The 20,761-nt window shown below is 40.8% G+C and overlaps 1 long non-coding RNA gene across 1 annotated transcript; it reads left to right on the forward strand.

The window, feature by feature from the left end:
• The first annotated feature begins 214 nt into the window (after positions 1-214).
• LOC309815667 lies at positions 215-9,152 on the forward strand. Its single transcript, XR_014295915.1, has 3 exons — positions 215-483; positions 7,380-7,451; positions 8,864-9,152. It is a non-coding gene; the product is annotated as an uncharacterized lncRNA (long non-coding RNA).
• Positions 9,153-20,761: the final 11,609 nt, after the last annotated feature.

Raw genomic sequence — 20,761 nt, forward strand, 5'->3', positions numbered from 1 at the left:
AATACTTGGCTATGACTGAACAGAACCTGTCCGTCATGCAGCTGAATAAATTGCAAAGTAAGAGCACAATCCACCATGATATATTTTAATCTGCTATTCACTACAAAACAATCTTGATGCTATAGAAGAAAGACTTTCTTCTAACAGAGAAGTCTGAAACCTTATGGTCCTTTTAAACTGTGACTTTATCTCTCATTTTTACCTTTTCTAAGTTATGCAGCAATACAGGAAACTCTTCTTAATGATATAGGATAAAGAAAGGTTTAATAAAATGAAAACTTTTGCATAATAGTAGTCATTTTAAGTTAACTAAATATGTGCATGTTCAAGATCTGATTAGTAATGGATATTTTCAGTGTAGAATAAAACCTCATTAATCTGGATGCCAGAGATGTTGAAATTCATCACTTGCCTTTAGCAGATGCCTTGAGGAAAAGACTGGTCTTTGGAGGATGAAGACAAAGTGATCCTGGTGCTCAGAGGGTGTGTGTTTTTTTGGTTTTGTTTTTGTTTTTTTACATTGCATTTAATTGTCATGTTTCTTTAACCCTCTTTATTTTTATTTATTTATTTATTTTTAATCTATTTATTTATTCACTTATTTAACTTTTGGCTGCATTGGGTCTTCGCTGCTGCACGCGCGTTTTCTCTAGTTACTGAGAGCGGGGGCTACTCTTTGTTGCGGTGTGCAGGCTTCTCACTGCGGTGGCTTCTCTTGTTGAGGAGCACGGACTCTAGGCCCGCGGGCTTCAGTAGTTGTGGCACACGGGCTTCAGTAGTTGTGGTTCACGGGCTCTAGAGAGCAGCCTTAGTAGTTGTGGCGCACGGGCTTAGTTGCTCCGTGGCATGTGGGATCTTCCCGGACCAGGGCTTGAACCCGTGTCCCCTGCTTTGGCAGGTGGATTCTTAACCACTGTGCCACCAGGGAAGCCCAAAAGGTGTGTGTTTAAGAGTAAGGACTTGGGGGGTTGAGATCAGGAAAGGGGGCTCAGCAGACTCAAATCAACTAGTGGCTGAAGTGCGCATGTTCCTGTCAGAGTGAATAGGCGTTGGACAGACAGGGTCTGCAGGATGTTTACACAGTGGTGGGTGGAAGGATTAGGCACTATAAAGACTGAGTTTAAGAACTGTGAACCCCAAAAGAGTGCTCCAGTACCAAGTGTTGGTGAAGCAAGGAGGGATCTGAGCTTGGCTGGTTAGCAGGGTATAGAGAATCATAGGTGTTACTGGAAGGGCCTGGGAATGAGTATGAACAATTTATAAATATACAAACTTAAGCACTTTGAAACTCGTACCATTTTTTTTTTCGGTACGCGGGCCTCTCACTGTTGTGGCCTCTCCCGTTGCGGAGCACAGGCTCTGGACGCTCAGGCTCAGTGGCCATGGCTCACGGGCCCAGCTGCTCCGCGGCATGTGGGATCCTCCCAGACCGGGGCACGAACCCGTGTCCCCTGCATCGACAGGCGGACTCTCAACCACTGCGCCACCAGGGAAGCCCTCGTACCATATTTTTAATCTTTTTAGTTGACTGAAAGTAATTTTGTGGGTCTAAGAAGAGTGGAGATTAAGTTCTGGGCCTGGAAGTAGAACTCAGGTCTGTGTGACTCCAAAACTCAAGCTTTTCACCACTATGTTATACTGCTGTTTGGTGCATAACCATGGTGTATGCCTGTGTGAGTGTGTGTGTGTATGCACACATGCACCGTTTTTATGTGTTTGATTTTCCTTTTAAAATAAAATAGTAACTAGGCTTCCCTAGTGGCACAGTGGTTAAGAATCCACCTGCCAATGCAGGGCACACGGGTTTGATCCCTGGTCCGGGAAGATCCCGCATGCCGCGGAGCAACTAAGCCCGTGTGCCACAACTACTGAGCCTGTGCTCTAGAGCTCGTGAGCCATAGCTACTGAGCCCACGAGCCACAACTACTGAAGCCCGCACCCCTAGAGTCCATGCTCCGCAACAAGAGAAGCCACCGCTATGAGAAGCCCGTGCACCGCAACGAAGAGTAGCCCCCGCTCACCGCAACTAAAGAAAGCCCGCGTGGAGCAACAAAGACCCAACGCAGCCATAAATAGATAAATAAATAAATAAATAAAATAAAATAAAATAGGATCTAAATGCTGGAGAGGGTGTGGAGAAAAGGGAACCCTCCCACACTGTTGGTGTCAATGTAAATTGGTGCAGCCACTATGGAGAACAGTACAGAGGTTCCTTAAAAAACTAAAAATAGAAATACCATATGATCCAGCAATCCCACTCCTGGGCATATATCCGAGAAAACCGTAATCTGAAAGGATACATGCACCGCAATGTTCATTGCAGGAGTGTTTACAATAGCCAAGACATGGAAGTAACCTAAATGTCCATTGACAAATGAATTGATAAAGAAGATGCAGTGTATGTATACACACACACACACACACACACATACACACACACAATGGTCAGCCATAAAAAGAATGAAATAATGTCATTTGCAGCAACATGGATGGACCTAGAGATTATCATACTAGGTGAAGTTATTCAGACAGAGAAAAACATATCATATGATATCACTTATATGTGGAATCTAAAAAAATGGTACTAATGAACTTATTTACAAAACAGAAATAGAGTCACAGATATAGAAAGCAAAGTTATGGTTACCAGGGGGGAAAGGAGGGGAGGGATAAACTGGGAGATTGGGATTTATATTTACACACTACTTTATATAAAACAGATAACTAATAAGGACCTACTATATAGCACAGGGAACTCTACTCAATACCTGTAATGACCTATATGGGAAAAGAATCTAAAAAGAGTGGATATATGTCTATGTATAACTGAATCACTTTGCTGTACAGCAGAAACTAGCACAACATTGTAAATCAACTATACCCCAATAAAAAATTTTAAAAATAATAATCAAATAAAATAAGGTCATTCTGTCTTGTAACTCTTTTGTTCATGTAACACACTAGGCTTTGGAGAGCTCTGGTAACAATGGTTCCAGGGCCCCAGTGCTAAGCCTAAGAAGCATATTGAAACAAATGTCAATTCCCTCCATAAAGAATCATCCCAGAAGGCCATACTAAAGCTACCAATGACTTGAGCCTTTAGTCTGTCAGATAGCAAGCCCAGAAGTTGAGATGAGGGGAAAGACAATGGTCCAACTTCTCTGACTTTGTAAAAACAGCCAAATCATGGATACATTTGGGAACATTCATGACCACAGACTCACCAACTTTTTCTCATTTGGAATGTTTTTCTTATTTGGAATGGGGTATTATGTAGAAATAGCAGAAATATAATCTTCTCCTCTGTCTTCTCAACTAGTGTTTCTACCTATTTGATAACCATATGTAACAGTAAACTTTAAAAAATTACAACTTTGTTTATACAGTAAATAAATGTGTTTCCAAGATACACAGGAAGATATATGAAGAAAGTGAATTTTTTTAACTATCTTTTTTTCATTTTAAACCCAGCTACGGTTTCCTTGCTTGAACATGTAGTCCTCCATAATACTGTTTTATTTTTATATTTCATGTTTGGAGTTTGTGATTATATAAAGTACATCAGAGAGTGTATTTTATTAATATGGACGTTGGTGAATCAGATCCAGGTCCTTAAGTTTTGTCCAGAGTTTTGCTCTGCATTTGCTCGCTTTTTTCAGGGGAGCAAAATAGTCCTTCCCTCCAATTCCTCCACCATGTGGATGGAGTAATCACAATAAATTTGAGGGTCCCTGTGTGTTAGTAGGGTATAAATATTGTTGAAATGAACCGGAATTTTAAAAATGGCTTTAGAAAAATAAAAATAGAAAACATGCCTCTCAAGACCACAAACCCTATCTGGGATGCATTTTCACATCTCTAACATGAAGGATTTAGAATAAGCGAGGACTAAGCCTCATTCCTTCCAGCTCTAAAGGTCTATGCTTCCATTGTTTCTGACAGACCTTGTGAACCTGCCAGAACAAAACCCAGCAAGCTCCAACTGCAGCCTCCGAGAGAACAAAGAGGCTCCTCTTCATTTCTTGGGCTCAGTAACTATTTCACTTCAGAATCTCATTTTAGTGGCTGCAAAACTGGGACCTGCCACTTTCATTTCAACCAGGATCACATGGATCAAAAAGTCAGAGAGAATCAGGCATTCTTATTCAGGATATACACCTGAAAATAAATTTTAAAACTAAAGCTAGGGAATATACTGATAGAAAAAAGTTCCCATGACAAAATAATTTTTTTAAAAAATATTTATTTATTTGGCTGCACCAAGTCTTAGTTGTGGCGTGTGGGATCTAGTTCCCTGATTAGGGATCGAAGCTGGGCCCCCTGAACTGGCAGGCAGATTCTTAACCACTGAACCACCAGGGAAGTCCCCTGGAGCTTTTTTAAAGAAGAAAGTCTACTAGTAGATTAGACTCTAATGTTCCAAGAGAATCTTTGGCGTAGAAATAATTTACAATGCCCGTACTACTAGAAGAGTAGGTGATAAATGGGAGAGAAAACAGTTTGAAAACCTTTATAAATAAAGGTCTCCTAAAATAACACACACAAAAGGAGAATTAGTTAAAATTTCATGAAATCACTTAAGGTATTTAAGGGCTCTGTTGTCTTCCTTCACTTAAGCCCGCATAAATTTCTAGATTTTTAAAACAAAATACTTATTCTGTATTTATTTTATCTGTATTAAATTATTACGCAATGAAAATGTTTCCTGAAGATTCCATCAGTGACACAGTGTGTGCATGGCACACATGCCATGGTATAAATTGTTCTTAATCTATGCTATCAAAAATAAATCGAATCCACAACCTAAGAACCAATCTGGAATCTAACTTCTCTATGGTGGAATTAGGTGTGTTTTAATTCCAGGTAATTGAAAAGGTCTAATTACCAAAATAGAAAACTTCTAATTTGCCAGCAGTCAGTGTTATAACTGGGGTACACCACTGGAAGGTAGCACTGGAATTAAAGCATAGACCTGAATGTTAATTCACCCACGTTCTGCCTACTAGCCCCATTCTCCTCCTGAACTACACCCCCATGTACCTTTTGCATGCAGAGCTCTCTTTGAAGCTGTAAGAGCTTCATGCGTGGGAAATCAGGGGAATCAAAGCTGCCTTATACAAAAGCATATGCTTTGGAGTCCAGGGGATGCTGAAAATTACTACATATTAGTAGTCTCCTTCTGGGGAGCTTATCTGAGTATGAGACCCTCACATTTTGCATTCCTTGTGCCTAGGGTGTTTAAATTGGTGGCCTCAATCCTATAGCACCAGGGTTTGTTTTCACACTTACTTAGTTCCCCTGGATTTTTTTTTTTAACCTACTTTGACAAAAAAAAAAAAAAAAAAAAAAAAAAAAGGAGCAAAATAGGAAAAGAAGGCAGGGGCGGGGAAGGAATAAATCACTACACAGCTCTCAACCTCCACAGGGAAACAGCAGTACAAACCCACAGATCCAGAATTGTCAAGCAATGGGGCTGTTTGTTTACAAGTCTTAGAATCAGTTATGTAACTAGATGAGTTAAGGAAATCAAGTGAGTGTTGGAAGGGGAGGGAAGACCAGTACTTTCTGAATTAGTCAAAAGACTTGTCTCTGAAATAGATTCATAAAGACTTTCTGTTTACTTATTTTTAGTTTCTTTATGACTTTCACTTTTGAGTTAATTGTACCAAAAATACAGTGTTTCTATACAGATAATGACCCCTCATTCTTGATCATTGATTTTGGATACTTGAAAGCACTTTCCCACCACGGGATTTGTTAAAGTGATAGCAAGCATTTATAAGGGAAATTGGAATAGCTTTTTATCCACTGACCTGGAATTCCTCTGTCTGATTTAGCAGGAGGACGTATTATATGACCAATGGATTAATTCTAATTCCCCTCCAACCCTCACCCCGTAACTTCTTTTTTAAATTGGTTATTTGTTTTATTTTTTAAGTTCTGCGACCATATAATGTTTACAAAATGAAGACCTTTAAACCTATTTCTTTTTCTTTTATTTATTTATTTTTGGCTGCATTGGGTCTTCGTTGCTGCGCGCGGGCTTTACTCTAGTTGCTGTGACCGGGGGCTACTCTTTGTTGCTTTGTTGCGGTGCAAGGGCTTCTCCTTGCGGTGGTTTCTCTCTTGTTGCGGAACACGGGCTTTAGGCGCGCGGGCTTCAGTAGTTGTGGTGCGTGGGCTCAGTAGTTGTGGCTCGCAGGCTCTAGAGCACAGGCTCAGTAATTGTGGCGCGCCGGCTTAGTTGCTCCGCGGCATGGGATCTTCCCAGACCAGGGCTCGAACCCGTGTCCCCTGAGTTGGCAGGCTGATTCTTAACAACTGCACCACCAGGGAAGTCCCAAACCTATTTCTATATAAATAAATTTGGAGGGGGGGAACTGAAACAGTGTAAAAATTTCAACTCTAAAGAGAAGTTAGAAAATCAAATGATTTAAATAAGTCAATATATTGGACTATAAATTTCATAAATAAGTTACTCTCAACAAAGCTCTTAAATAAAAAAGTTTTTATGATCTTTTAAATACCTGCATTTATATTTAATACTCTTTAAAAATATGATTTTTCCCCTGAAATCTTACAACCAGGATTTAGTGCTATGAGTATAATTAATCAACCTCTAATAGCAGGTTAAATGCAAACTACTGAGGTTTCAGTCAGTAAGTTTATAGAACATTGTTTTCTTTCTCGTCTAGCTAACTTGTCCTTCAAATTGAGTTGGTTTAGTGTTATATGTTACTCCCTGGGGAAAACCCTAAGGGAATTGTTGGAGAAGAATTATGTTTTTCACCAGGCAGACAAAAGCTGAATTCAGGCCCTCCTCAGAGGATCTTCTCGGGGTGTTTTCTGCTAATGGTGCCAGAGCCCCATGACCAGAAGGGAGCTGCACAGCTGAGACGTGGTACCCAGAGGGCCGCTTAGCTGTTGTACCTGCCACAACAGACACTGAGAATAGGGATTAAGTCCAAGCCAATCTTTCAAGGTAGTATATGGGGAATGGCTACTTTGTTTTCATTTAATTTGAGACTCTTGGCATAGGGCAGGATATTTGGTGGCCTATGTCCTTCTACCTAAGTTAAAGGTAGGGTTGAGTTGATTCATTATCTAGAGAAAAGAGAAGTGCAACCAACTACAATAAAAGACCTCTGCTCATGGGTAATATTTCAGTAAATATGCGTTCCCAGCCCAGGAACATCACTGAGTCTCCATAATTGGGTGTCTGATATTTACCAGCTTAGAACAGTGATGTGAGTTTGATAAAAGCTCTCCACCCATTTAATTGTGAGTGAATATTAAACAGGAATATGAGTCAAAATGAAAGGATGAAGATGAATATCTACTAAAGACTGACTTCTCTCAATTGCTATTCAAATTCTTAGGTACTTCTGGACTTTAAGGCCATATCATTCCAATAATAGGCAATGAAGATGATTTATTCCATTTATGTGGAGGTAAATTTTGTGCATATTTATACATTATATAGGTTGTTAATCACTGTTTAAAGATAGTGATAGTGTGCCTACAACTGTTTAATTATCTTTATCTTGTCTTGCCTGCTGTCCAAAGACATAAGAAAATATATTATTATCATGTAAGTGATAATCACAATTATAATAATGCTTTACCAATAATGCCTTAATATAAATAATGAGCTTAACCTTTCAAAGCACTCTTAGGTATATGAGCTAATTTATACATTATTAGAGCTCCTTATTCCTTATATACATTTTTCTGAGATGTGAAATGGCATCTTGTCTTCACAAGGTGAAGATGGGATGGATTTTAGACATTTCAAAAATTAAGTATACTTCATTTCTATATGTGTATTATACTTCAATACAAAGTTTAAAGACTTTGGTAATATAACATGCATTTTGATTCGGTATAAGAAATTACTAAGACTGAGTGGACTAAGTCAATTCTCAAGAAAGTATATAGGTAGCTTTTTTTTTCCTTCAATAAAAATGTATAAAAGTGTCTTTTTTAAAGTGATAAACTGTCTATCCTTCAAAATAAGTTTTACCACATGATTTGGAGGTGCTCTTGGGCTCTCTGGGGATGGGATTGAAGTTCTGTTAGAATATATTAGTTTAATTTTTAAGTTCAGAGAAAAGATGGGGACTGACAAGAAACGCATGTCTGTACAGAGCAGGGGAACTTTTGGTATAATTTCTTGGAAGTGGCTGTTTCAGGTGGTGAAAAGAGCATGGACTGTCCAGTTGTGCGGGTTTCAATCTCTGCTCTGTTATTTAAGCTCACCGAGCCTCGGTTTCCTCATGTCTAATACGAGAATGTGGCTTTGCAGAGTAGGTGCTCAATACCATTACTGCAGGCAGGAGACATCAACCAAATGACCCCTTGGATGTCCTTTAAATGCTAGACTTAAATCACTGTAAAATAGATGAACCAATTCCCTTTCAATAGTAAGTAGTTGAAAACATCCCCAAAGATGGCAGAATAAGCTATTAAAATGGGTTTTATAAAAAAAAAAAAAAAAAAAAAAAACCTTCTTCCTTTGGCTTTTATCAACTATAAATGAAAGCTACTCTATTCATAGTCTAAAACTGAGGAAATAAGGTTTTGTAACATGCTAATATTTTCACCTCAGGAAAATAATTGTTCCTAGGAAAGACAAATGTTCCTACGCTTAATCCTACTGTTTGAAGTATAAAGATTTATTATATTTTTTGCCTGAATCGAAAAACCAAGGATGGTTTTAAAAACTTTAAGCAGTGATCAAGTGCCATATAATTCTGAGTTATGAATTACCTGAGGACATTAATGGAGCACATTATAAATATTAATTAATTTTTACCAACACCCTGTGGTAACAGCTTTATTACCCCTCCTCCCCTTTTAACAGGCAGGGAAACGAAGATTCCATGAGGCCAAGCGACTTACCCTGGGGATATGTGGAAGAAGTTGCCCAGCCAGAAAAGGGAATCAGAGAAGGTTGGAATCAGAGCCCTATGTGTTTACAACTTAAGAAGAGACTCATTCTTTATATATAAAAACATTTCTGCTTCTCTTCAGATTGATATAGTTGAGGGAAAGTGGTTTATGTGTCCTCCTGAGACTCTCAAAAATGTTAGCTATTTGTTTCCAGGACCTGCAATCACAAATCTTGTGTTGGTAGTACTAACACTTCCAACTTTGAGATCTAAATTTACTTAGTAAATTTCAAATTGTTCCTATAAATGGATTAAAATGGAATTTAATAAAAACAATAAAAATCAAAAGCAACAAAGAAAATAAAAGATTTCCTCCCTAAGCAGATAAGTGATTTACATGTTTATTGTGGTTTTACTTTTACATTTTTGTCTCAACATTGTAACTTGTAAGGTAACCCACAGATTATTTTACAATCTCCTCTTCTGAGTGTTTAAAGGGCACTCAATAAAGACTTACTGGTTGAAACACAGATACCCCTCCAAGTTATAGATCGACCAGTGACTAGTATAGAAAGTTTTAAAATTGATAACACAGTGTATACACAGCTACTTATCCAAACATTCAGTTAATAAAGCACATTTACTGGTTTAACCAAGTAAGTTGTGATTAGAAGAATGAGCCAGAATTAGCCATTATGACTTCAACTCAGTGAACTTTGATAAATAAACACCTCGTGCAATTTCTTCTTCAAAAGCTAAAACTTTGACAACAGGAGTCTGATTTATGACTTTTAAAAAACAGAAAGAGATTGAATGTGTCAAGAGTCAGAAAAATATACATTGTCCAAATTTTGTTTTCCAAAAAATCACTTATCCTAGCCAAGAGTAAATAACAGAGGGTACTTGATCATCAGTATTGGGTAGTATGAAAGATGGAAATCACCATCACTGGGTAGGTTTTTTTCCATAATAAACTGCAATATTGGTTTATGTAGCATCCATATAACTCTTTTCTGTTATACTTTTGGAGTTGCCATGTTCAAAATAGCACCTGGAAATTGTTGACTATAATACAGAAAAATAGAATTGAATTTGGTCTTTTTTTTTTTCTCCTCATTTATTGAATTTGGTCTTATGAGCTAGGATTCAACATCGAGGTACCGCAGCATACTTCTGAAAATAAGCCTTGCAAATGTTTTCCACTAGAATATTTATGGATATAGTAATTTAGGCAGTCATTCCCTAGAGTAGATTATGACATGCCGGTAGCTGAAAGATGAGAATAAAACCTAAAGTGTCCAGTTGCAACTAGAGAGAGCCATAAAAAACCCACATTAAAAATATTTTTAAAAAGCACCTTTTTTTTTTTTAGATTGGTACTAAGTTAAAAAGATCCACACATTTGGGAAATTGTCTTTATGACTTTTTCTCACAGACCGCTTTCCTTCCTGTTTGTGGGTTAAAATAAATAACTCCTGAGATTTTAATTTTAGTTTCTCAAACAAGACAAAACCAGTTAAACTGCTTTATGTTGTCTCCTGAGCCAGGAATTGAGGTCAACCGTCATGAAAAAATAACCACAAGTTGACTTTTTGTGTTTTGTAGGTTAACACCAGCAAAGAAGGGGGTGAGTTGTTTATATCCTTAAAAATAATTTCAGAAGAAATGAAAGTCTTCAGCTCACTATTAATCGTATTATTTCCCACTTTTTTTTTCCGGTGAAGAGTTTATAAATGCCAGTAAAGGCCTTCCTTTGTAGAAGTTACTGAGTTTAAATACATGTGAAATGCCATTGCTTCGATAGATAGCTTCATAGACAACGAGCTCAAAGCTGTTAACATACATTTTAAGAGCCCTGGCCGATTGACGTTCTTATAACCGTCATATTTTAGAGACCTTTCTAAACCATGAGTTACATGAAATAGAGTAAAGAACCTAAGAAAAAATTAGGCAAGATTGTTTCATCGAGCTGTCCCTTTCCCCTCTGGGGCCTATTAACTACTACACAAACAAGACCGCCTCTTATTTCGTCTTATTTGGCGTTGGTACACACCTCTAAGTGAGTGGAGCCCGTCCTCTAGAACTGGCTGTCTCCTCTTGAACAGTTTGTTATTCATATTTCAGTAGCTTTTTTTTTCATGCCTGTTTTTTACTTCATGACGTCAGAGTATCTGATACTGATCAAACCAATGGAGGTAGCCTAGGGTACAAGCATTTCAGAATAGGATGTTAATGCGGTACTGGGTGTATCTCACTCACTGGCACAAGCTTTTCGATGTTGGAGCAGAAAAAAAACCGTTCAGAAATGTCTCCTTGCCTCCCTTGCAGGGTTACAGTGGTTTACCAGGCCAAGAATTAAACAGAGAAGAAAGGAATCCATTTTTAAAGGCACATCCTTTAGATGACAGATGCAGAAGCCACATGTGTTGGCATTTCATTACTTAGAATCTTTTTTGAGTATCAACTTTTATCTGAACACAAAGGAGAACGGAGCCAAAGATTCAAACTGTGTTTAATTTGGCCTCACATAATTCATGCTTGGGAAAAACAGGGGTACGGAGTTTTCTGCCCATTCACGTGAAACACCCATTACCATTAATAGGGTTAACCATATTTGTTGAAAAGAAAACCTGTCCTTTAGAACTAACTTAGACCTTAGGGACAGAAAGATGTCCCCAGCTAATAGCTGATGGGAATTGTACAGTCTCAAATTTGCTCCCTGCTGACCTGGCATCACTGAATTTGGAAAAGCAGAGCCAGGTTCACCCGGGGGTAGCAGAGAAGAAAACTGTTTTGAAACAAAAACAACAACAAAAAAGAAAGGTGATTATACTTCAGGCTTTTAAATTAAGTCACAGAAGTCCCTGCCTAATTATATCATGAAAACAAGCTCCAGCTCCAAGTTCCTAGGAAAGAGAAGGTAGTGGTAGATTTATTCTTGTTTACTCCTTTCAACCAACCACACTTGAAAAGGTTTTCTTAAAATAATGAAATGAGACTCATCTGATTAGATGAAATATTTCAATTTGGAAACCAAATGACATTTCATTTTCAAAGTCATGGTAAGGGAAAACAGATGGGAAAAATAATCTTGAGCCACAGAAAATCACAAACCTTGGGTTATATCCCATCACTAACCTTCTTGACCCCAGATGTGAACAAGAGGCCAGCCAGTCACTGAGGCAACACAGTATTAAAAAACTGTTGTGGGTGGAGCATATTGGGAGGTGCTGAGGGGGGACAAGAAGTAACGGAAAAGCATAGTTCTTACCTTTAAAAAGTGTATGACGGGGGGCTTCCCGGGGGGCGTCCCTGGTGGCGCAGTGGTTGAGAGTCCGCCTGCCGATGCAGCGGACGCAGGTTCGTGCCCCGGTTCGGGAAGATCCCACATGCCGTGGAGCGGCTGGGCCCGTGAGCCATGGCCACTGAGCCTGCGCGTCCGGAGCCTGTGCTCCGCAATGGGAGAGGCCACAGCAGTGAGAGGCCCACGTACTGAAAAAAAAGAAAAAAAAAAAAGTACATGACGAAGTCTAAATATTAGTACAAAGCATGTGGATGTTTACGTTCACTTTCTCGCCTTGACATTTTCTCTCCCCTTGGAGAGGATAATGAACTACAGGGTCAGGAGGAGGAAGACTCGGGGTTCTCAGTAGTCTCTCAAATGGGGTGTAAACAGATCTCTGAACAATCAGAGCCCTTCATGAGCTTCAGAACAGGATAAGGATTAAGAAGACAAGCTTTGAAAATAGATAAACCTGAGCCTGTCACTTGAAAGTTTCCAAGTCTCTGTTCCCATATCTGTAAAATGGAGCAATAATGCTCAACCACAGTGTGGTTGAGGAAATCAAATAAGATGAAATGTATGAAATACTTAGCACAGGGTTTGGCAAATAGCAAGAACTCGAATGAATAGTAGTCTTTACTATTATTAATGATGGATAGTGGCTAATATTCATTTAATATCTAGTGTCCTTTGCATGGAATGTTCCTGACTCTCCCCTCTGGTATTTAACTGTGGCTCAACTGGCCACACAGGGAGTGTCAAGTACAGCTCTGTAACCTTGGTGCCCTTCTTCTTGGGTTTTATCCAGAGACCAACTCAGCACAATGCCCCCGGGGGAAGGATGGGGTGGGAGTTGGGGGTAAAAAGGTGAAAAATCATGCCAGGTACAGTGGGGATTATGACCAGAAGCATGCCTTAGCCAAGCGAGAGCCACTGCAGACACCTCTTGGCATTCCACCCTTTGGGACTGAGTAGCTTCTGTGTGCCAGGCTGGCCTCATTGGTGTCCTGAAGAGAGCACGTGAGTATTTTCACTGCTTCCTGCTAGGCTATGCTATCTTGGGGATTGGGAATCTTAGGCACGTGGTTTTGGAATGAAATATTGCTTTAGAAGAAAGAACAAAACATTAGCTAGTTTAGACCAGTCCAGGATAGGAGAGGAGATAAGCCCTGCTGAAGAGCCCTGTTGAAATGACACATGCTGCGTTTTCGTGGGATGGAGAAAGAAGATAAGTGTAACATTTCTGTCTCCTGCCCACATCAGCTGAGGTGATGGAAGATGTGACTGCCCAAGAGAATTAAGGGTAAGTGGATGGAAAGAAAGGCCTGGTCCTGGAATTAGGGAACCTCGGGTGAGGAGGTTGCATCACAGAGAAGAGTTCGATTCTTTTTATGCATCTGATTAAGATTTGACCTGGGAATATCATTGTAAGGTGGAGATCTTGAGATGAACTGAATGTATGTGAACCAAACTGTGTGCAACTTAGATTGATACGGAAAGAACTTTTTTTTACTTGAAAATATTTTTATACCAATTAAATAGAAAATCCTCTTCTCACATCTAAAGAGGAATAAGAGGGAAGTCTGGGGCTTGGAGCCCTGAGCTCTAATAGTTGGTGCATTAATTTGTTTCACTCTTTGAAGTTAGGAAGTTAGACCCACATTCAGTTGTCATGGAAGAGCCCAAGAAGCTTCAAGGTCGTCCAGTCTGTCCTGCCGCCGGTACCACCTAGTGGCAGCCAAGAACATGTGTAAGTATCTTTTAAAAAATTGCTGTAAAAAGTTACAAAAAGCATACATCAATAGAACTCATTGTTAAGAACAGTTTAAAAATGTGTGATAATTCAGAGTAAATTGTCAAGGGTCCTTCTGTTCCCTCTCCCAACCCCACTGCTCTGCCTTATTATCCTTATTAATAGTAACCGGCCTTTGCTACGTATTTCCTCAAATCCCGACCTCTCTCTCTGTCTCTCTCTCTCTTTCTCCTTCTCTCTCTCCCAATCTGTCTGTCTCCCTGCACTTAGTTTTTTAAATCAGAAATGGAGGGGCTTCCCTGGTGGCGCAGTGGTTGGGAGTCCACCTGCCGATGCAGGGGACACGGGTTCGTGCCCCGGTCCGGGAAAATCCCACATGCCGCGGAGCGGCTGGGCCCGTGAGCCATGGCCGCTGAGCCTGCGCGTCCGGAGCCTGTGCTCCGCAACGGGAGAGGCCACAACAGTGAGAGGCCCGCGTACCGCAAAAAAAACCAGAAATGGAATCAAACTAAATATTATGGGGTGATTTTTTTCCACTTCCCAGATATCTTTTTTAATTGAAGTATAGTTGATTTACAATGTTGTGTTAATTTCTGCTGTACAGCAAAGTGACTCAGTTATACATATATATATATATATGCACATTCTTCTTCATATTCTTTTCCATTATGGCTTATCTCAGGATATTGACTATAGTTCCCTGTGCTATACAGTGGGACCTTGTTGTCTGACTTACCAGGTATCTTTAAACCTATTCCCTAGCACAGCAGAAACGATCACCAAAGGGCCCGACATGACAATATGCTCACAAGCTCCAATGTCAGGTTGGCTTTCAGATTCTGAGCTGGAGGAGTTATGTGAGCATTGAAAGTACCTTCCCTTGGATGAGCTTCTAGACTCAGAATGGCCATTATCACGTCCCCTGCTGGATGTGTAACAGCCTCGTTCCCTGTCCTGAGCTCCAGCCCCTCTACCTCTCCATCCTGTGGCCTGAGCTCTCTCTGTATTCTCACAGCACCTTAACTCCTCCGCAAAGACCTCTCTGCCCCCACGTGCAGTTGTCTGGGTTTGGCCTCCTCACCCCTCACCGTGGCAGATGCTTCTCTTCTCCTCTTCCTGCTCCAAACAGGGAGATCACTCTATACCACACGCACCATCTGGTCACTTTGTGCTTCAAATACTCCTCCAGCTTCCATTTTCTATAGGGCAAGGGCAAAGCCAAAGCTGCTCAGCGTCTGTGCAAAGCTCCCCGTGGTCAAGGCTCTGCCTCTTTCCTCCTCCACCATTCCCTGGGCTCCAGAATCCCTTCTTCTGGAGCGGATCATACGCCTTCACCTGCGATACCCTGTCGCACCCCCTCTATGCCCCAGATGTGCTTCCTCTCATCCTCCTGAAGAGAATCATTTGTCAAGATGCAACTCCAATACCATCTACGAAGCCACCTTCACCTCCTGCAGGCTCCTCCTCTATCCTTTCATGTATTTTGTATCCCCTTCCAGTAGAGCATTTACCACATTTAATTATACCTATTTGGCGATGAGCCACTGGAATATTTATTGTAGTACCCTCACCATTTCCTGTCCCACAGAGTGGATGGCACATGAATGTTTGTTGAACAAGTAAATGAACATTAAAGAGAAGGACTACAGTCAATAGACCTTAGGGCAGTGGTTTCTAAACTTTACTGCGATAAGGATCATGAAGGTGCTTGTTAAAATGCAGATGCTTTTTCTTCTTATTGAAGTATAGTTGATTTACAATGTTGGGTTAATTTCTGCTGTACAGCAAAGTGATTCAGTTATATATATATATATATATATATATATATATATATATACATTCTTTTTTTAAATATTCTTTTCCTTTATGGTTTATCATAAGATACTGAATATAGTTCTCTGTGCTAGGACCTTGCTGTTTATCCATTGCATACATAATATCTTACATCTGCTAACGCCAATCTCCTACTCCATCCCTCCCTCGACCCCCTCCCCCTTGGTAACCACCCTGCAGATGCTTTGGAATTACTCTCAGAGAGTCCACCTAATTTGTCAGCTGTGAAAATGTAGAGCTCAGGAATCTACATTTTAACAAGCATCTGAGATCACTCCGATGGCCTGTGAGAGACCCTTTGCAGTTTATTAATGCAAAGCAAATAATCTGAAAAAAAGAAAAAAGAAAAGAAAAAGCAAAGAACCTTTGTTCCTGGAGATGGCAGACACTGGAGAATGTGCTTATGCCCATAAGGGATGCCTTGATGTGGTGGTTGTTGGTGCTCCTGAGAATAAATGAATACTAGCCTAAGCTGGAGAAGACCACGGTGCAGTGAACTCCGTGAAGACTCTCATGAAGCATGAGGCTCTATGTATACAAGGGCTGGACTCTTCCTTTTTCAGATCAATTGTCGTCAACTCCCATCTGTTTGTTTTGTTCCAAGAGTCACTATTTAGCCAGGCCCAAGCTGTTTTCATTAATATATTGCATTTCTGACAAGCCTCTCCTTGGATGTTCTCCAAGCATTTTAGCAGCTTTCAGCCTGTCTTCTCTCATTCCCTGAGGGAGGAACAAGTACAAGTTCACACCAACGCATTCGAGAGGCATTGCTCAGAGCAGCTCCTGGGGCACCAGATGCAGGAGGGAGGGAAAGAGTGGGATAGCTCCCAGCCCCCTCTCTTCTGTTCCATCTCCTTTCCCCACCCACCCTGCCAAATGCTCCCTGGTGTCTTCAGCAGGTGGCTCCCACCCCTGCCTTCAAGTCTGCTCAGGCAATTTTCCTCCTGAGATAAATGAGCTCCGAAAAGATTCACGGGCTCTAGACAGTGCGGGACTGCCAAGGACCACATGTATTTGGCCAAAGTGAAGGCTCGAAACCACTAACCAAAGGGATCTTGCAGAGACAGAGGTGGACATGGCTTAGGCTCCTGTGAAGAGGTGGGACTTTCAGGCAGCCAATGTCCACCGGGGGCAGAGCTCCAGTTCTCTGGGGTCTAGGCGCTCCAGCCTCGGCCACGTGGATCTGCCTAGACTTGCCCTGACTTCTCATTCCTGTGACTTTCCTTCTGGTAAACGCCTCTCAGCTCTACAGACTCTGATTTCCACAGATCCACTGAGGTTAACCCAGTTGAATTAACCCAGTTTCTGATTTAGGTTCTTCTCTGACCCACATTTGCTAGGTCCTGCCTTCTCAGGCATGGCCTCCTTGGCCTGCCTGGTCTTCAGTCTCATGACTCCAGCCTCGATGAAGACACACAGAGGATCAGCAGACCATCTGTGGAAAACACTGAACTCTTCTCTGATGGTTTATGAGGAACATTTGAATTGTCAGTTTTCCGGAAGGATTTATATAAATGAAGGAAAGAGGAGAGGACTGCACTGGCACCTACCCCTTGGAAGTCTGTTCAGTGGTCTGCCCTCTGGAATTTTATTCCCTGATGCTTTGTGGAGATGGTTTGACCCTGACAGCTTGATTTCTAGTCTCAGGGGCCCTTTTGCATCAGTGTCTTCAGGTTTTAAAGCAGTAAACATACAGTAAAATTAACTCTGTGTGTGTATGTGTGTGTTGCGTCCATTTCTATGAGTTTTAACACCTTTATAGATTCATGCAAATACCACCACTACCAGGATACAGAACAATTCCATCACCTAGGAAACTCTCTCATGCTGTCCCTTTGAGTATCCAACTTTTATTTTAAGGCCTTAAATCTCATAAAGATCACTAGGGAAAGGTTAAGCTCCCTAGCAAAGTTAAAGAAGATAACCTGCGTTCAGTATTTGAAGGGAATGGTCATTCAGGATCGAATTCCTTCTACAGGATGAGGACAGATTCTCACAATCCCAAGTTCTAAATGGGTTCTTAGGTTGTCTTCCCAAGCAAGTTGGCTCAGCTCTCCCTTCCTACTCAGACAAGCAAGAGCTACTTAGCTCATAGGCCATGTCTCTCTGTGGACAGCCTTTTCAGTGAGAGGGAAATGTCAGCTTCTGGGGCTGTCAGAGATCAAGCGTTCGTAGACTTCTTTTTTTTTTTTAACATCTTTATTGGGGTGTAATTGCTTTACAATGGTGTGTTAGTTTCTGCTTTATAACAAAGTGAACCAGCTATACATATACATATATCCCCATACCTCCTTGACTTCTAGTGGAGGATAAATGTATTGGAATCATTTGGGTTTTCATTCTGCCTCTTCCACTCACACTAGCTGTGTGACTTTGAGCAGGCTGCCTAACCTCTCTGAGCTTAATATCCTCATGTTAACAATGAAAATCTTATGTATATTATGGAGGTGGTTTGAAGGATGTCACAAGATCCTATACATAGACTATCTGCCACAAAACAGGTGCACAGTGAATGTGATTTTTTGCGTTTCTTTTCCCCATTTAATCCATCCCCCCAACCCACCTCTAAACAGAACCCTATCCAAAGTAGCTCAGTCAGAGTTTATCTTATTTTTAAGCCCATAAGAGAAAAAAGATGGCTTAATCTTTCTCCTAACTCATCCCAGGATTTTTAACTTTCCCTGGCAGGAAATGATTTCTTAGAACTAACTTAAAATAATTAAAACCAGCTGAAAACAATTTTTCTTTTTGGAGTAGTTCCACTATAGGGTCCTCAGCAGAAAAAGAGAGTAGCTGGCCAGGGCAACTCAGATGCTGTAGAGAAGGAAAAGCTGGATTCTGTTGTGATAATACACAACCCCCAGATCTCAGTAGTGTTTTACAATAGTGTCTCATTCTTTCCCCCTCCAAAAAGAGGGATTGATGTAGCATAGAGGAATGGATGGATGGATAGATAAGTGATAAGGCAATGATAGCAAAATGTTAACTATAAAATCCAGGTCATGGGTTGTGGATTTCTGTTGTACACTTCTTTCAATTTTTCTGCCTATTTCAACATTTTTCACAATAAAAGTTTAGGGAGAAAAGTTTATTTCTCACTTATGCTCTAGGTCCAGTAAAGTTTGGCTAGGGTTCTGTTCCATGTCTTCTCACTCCAGGATGCAGGATGATGGATCATCTTGAAAGCAGACGGTTGCCATGGCAAAGGGATAGAGAGCTCTGCTGGGTATTGCACAGACGGTTGGCTGTTTCAGCCTGGAAGCAACACTCATCGTTTCTGCTCACAACTCATTGGCCTGAGCTCCTCTCACATGGCCCTACCCCAGTCATGAGAGTGCAGTCCTGTCATGTGCCTAGGCAGGGGAGGGCTGGAAACATTTTATGGGCAGCACAAAATGACGACCCTGACATAAATAGACTCCTTCAAAGCACTGCACACCTCAACCCCATCATCATTAATAATACTAACATGAAAAGGCATATTCACTTCAAGAAACATCAGAGAGAAAACTCAGATGCTTTTTCTTACTCATCTACCTGCCTTCTTTCAGTCTCCTTTAAAGGGAGCAGAACTAACCCATTAAAGGCTAATATACTCCAAACTCCTTGCTGGCTTTTTTTTTTTTTTTTTTTTTTTTCCCAGCCAGTCAGCCAGCCAGCTAGCTCTTTCTAGAATCTCATCACTTTTTTTTATTGAGTCAGCTCATTCTCACTGAGTCAGTCAGAAAACGTGGAAGCCATCCAGAGAACTTCAGAGAGGCAGAAGTTAGATGGAAGCTGGTGACGCTTTTCAGAAACGGGGTCATCAAAGAAAATATTTGAATAAACACGATTTCAAAATTATTCTTGACTCGACATTTTAGAGGAGTCAGGAAAGACTTCATAGCTGAGGTGACATTTAAGTCGGCACTTGAAGGCATCTGCTAGGAAGAAAATGGAGCAGGGCATTCCAAGCAGAGGGTACAGGCTGTGCAGTGTCAAGGAGACTGTCCCAGCTCTGAATACCTGAAGGAGAATCAGAAACCCACCATGGCCAGAGGCTAGAGTGCCTGTCAGGATTACTATTCTAGCACGAGAGTGAGGCCAAAAATATTGTCATATTTTTCATTGGTCAGTAAATGGGGAATAAAATACCATACTTGCTATGAAAAAAAACAGAATTAGTCTTATCTAGTGCTCTAACAGTAGTTCCTATGACTTCAAAGAGTCAAGGTCCTCTTCAAGTAATTTGCTGTGCAGAGAGCTATAGGTTTCTAATTGAATATGGAGTTTCTAGAAATGGAATACTTTTATTTATTGACAATAATTTAGAGTCATCTATAAAGGCTTAATCAATTCACAGTAATTTTGGGGGGGAAAGGCATTGATCTACTAGACTGCAAATAAAGGAAGGCAAAACCACCAGTTAAAAAAACAAACACGGCAGGAGTGTGGGCCCAGGATGAAGTCGTTTTAATTAAAATGCATCAGAAGGAGGGTGATGAGGAGAAGAGAAGGAAGGTGTTTTGCTTGTGACATATTATTTCATCCTAACACACTCTGAAGTGGATAGTATTGTCACCATTTCACAAACGAGAAAACTGAGGATCAAATAAAGTCGTTTCTTGTAAAATCAGCTGTTTAAACTTGAGCCTTATTTTTCAAAATCTGAGACATTTTTCTCCTGTAAAACAGACATATGACATGCACTGCCTACCTCACAGAGCTGTTGGGAGGATTAAAAGAAATAACAAATAGGGACTTCCCTGGTGGCGCAGTGGTTAAGAATCTGCCTGACAATGCGGCAAACACGGTTCGATCCCTGGTCCCACAGGCTGCGGAGCAACTAAGCCCATGTGCCACAACTACTGAGCCTGTGCTCTACAGCCTACGAGCCACAGCTACTGAGCCCGTGCACCTAGAGCCCGTGCTCCACAAGAGGAATCACGACAACGAGAAGCCCATGCACCACAATGAAGAGTAGCCCCCGCTCGCTGCAACTAGAAAAAGCCGGTGTGCACC

The sequence above is a fragment of the Mesoplodon mirus genome (assembly GCF_964341445.2).
Source record: "Mesoplodon mirus genome assembly, chromosome: 14".
NCBI lineage: Eukaryota > Metazoa > Chordata > Mammalia > Artiodactyla > Ziphiidae > Mesoplodon > Mesoplodon mirus.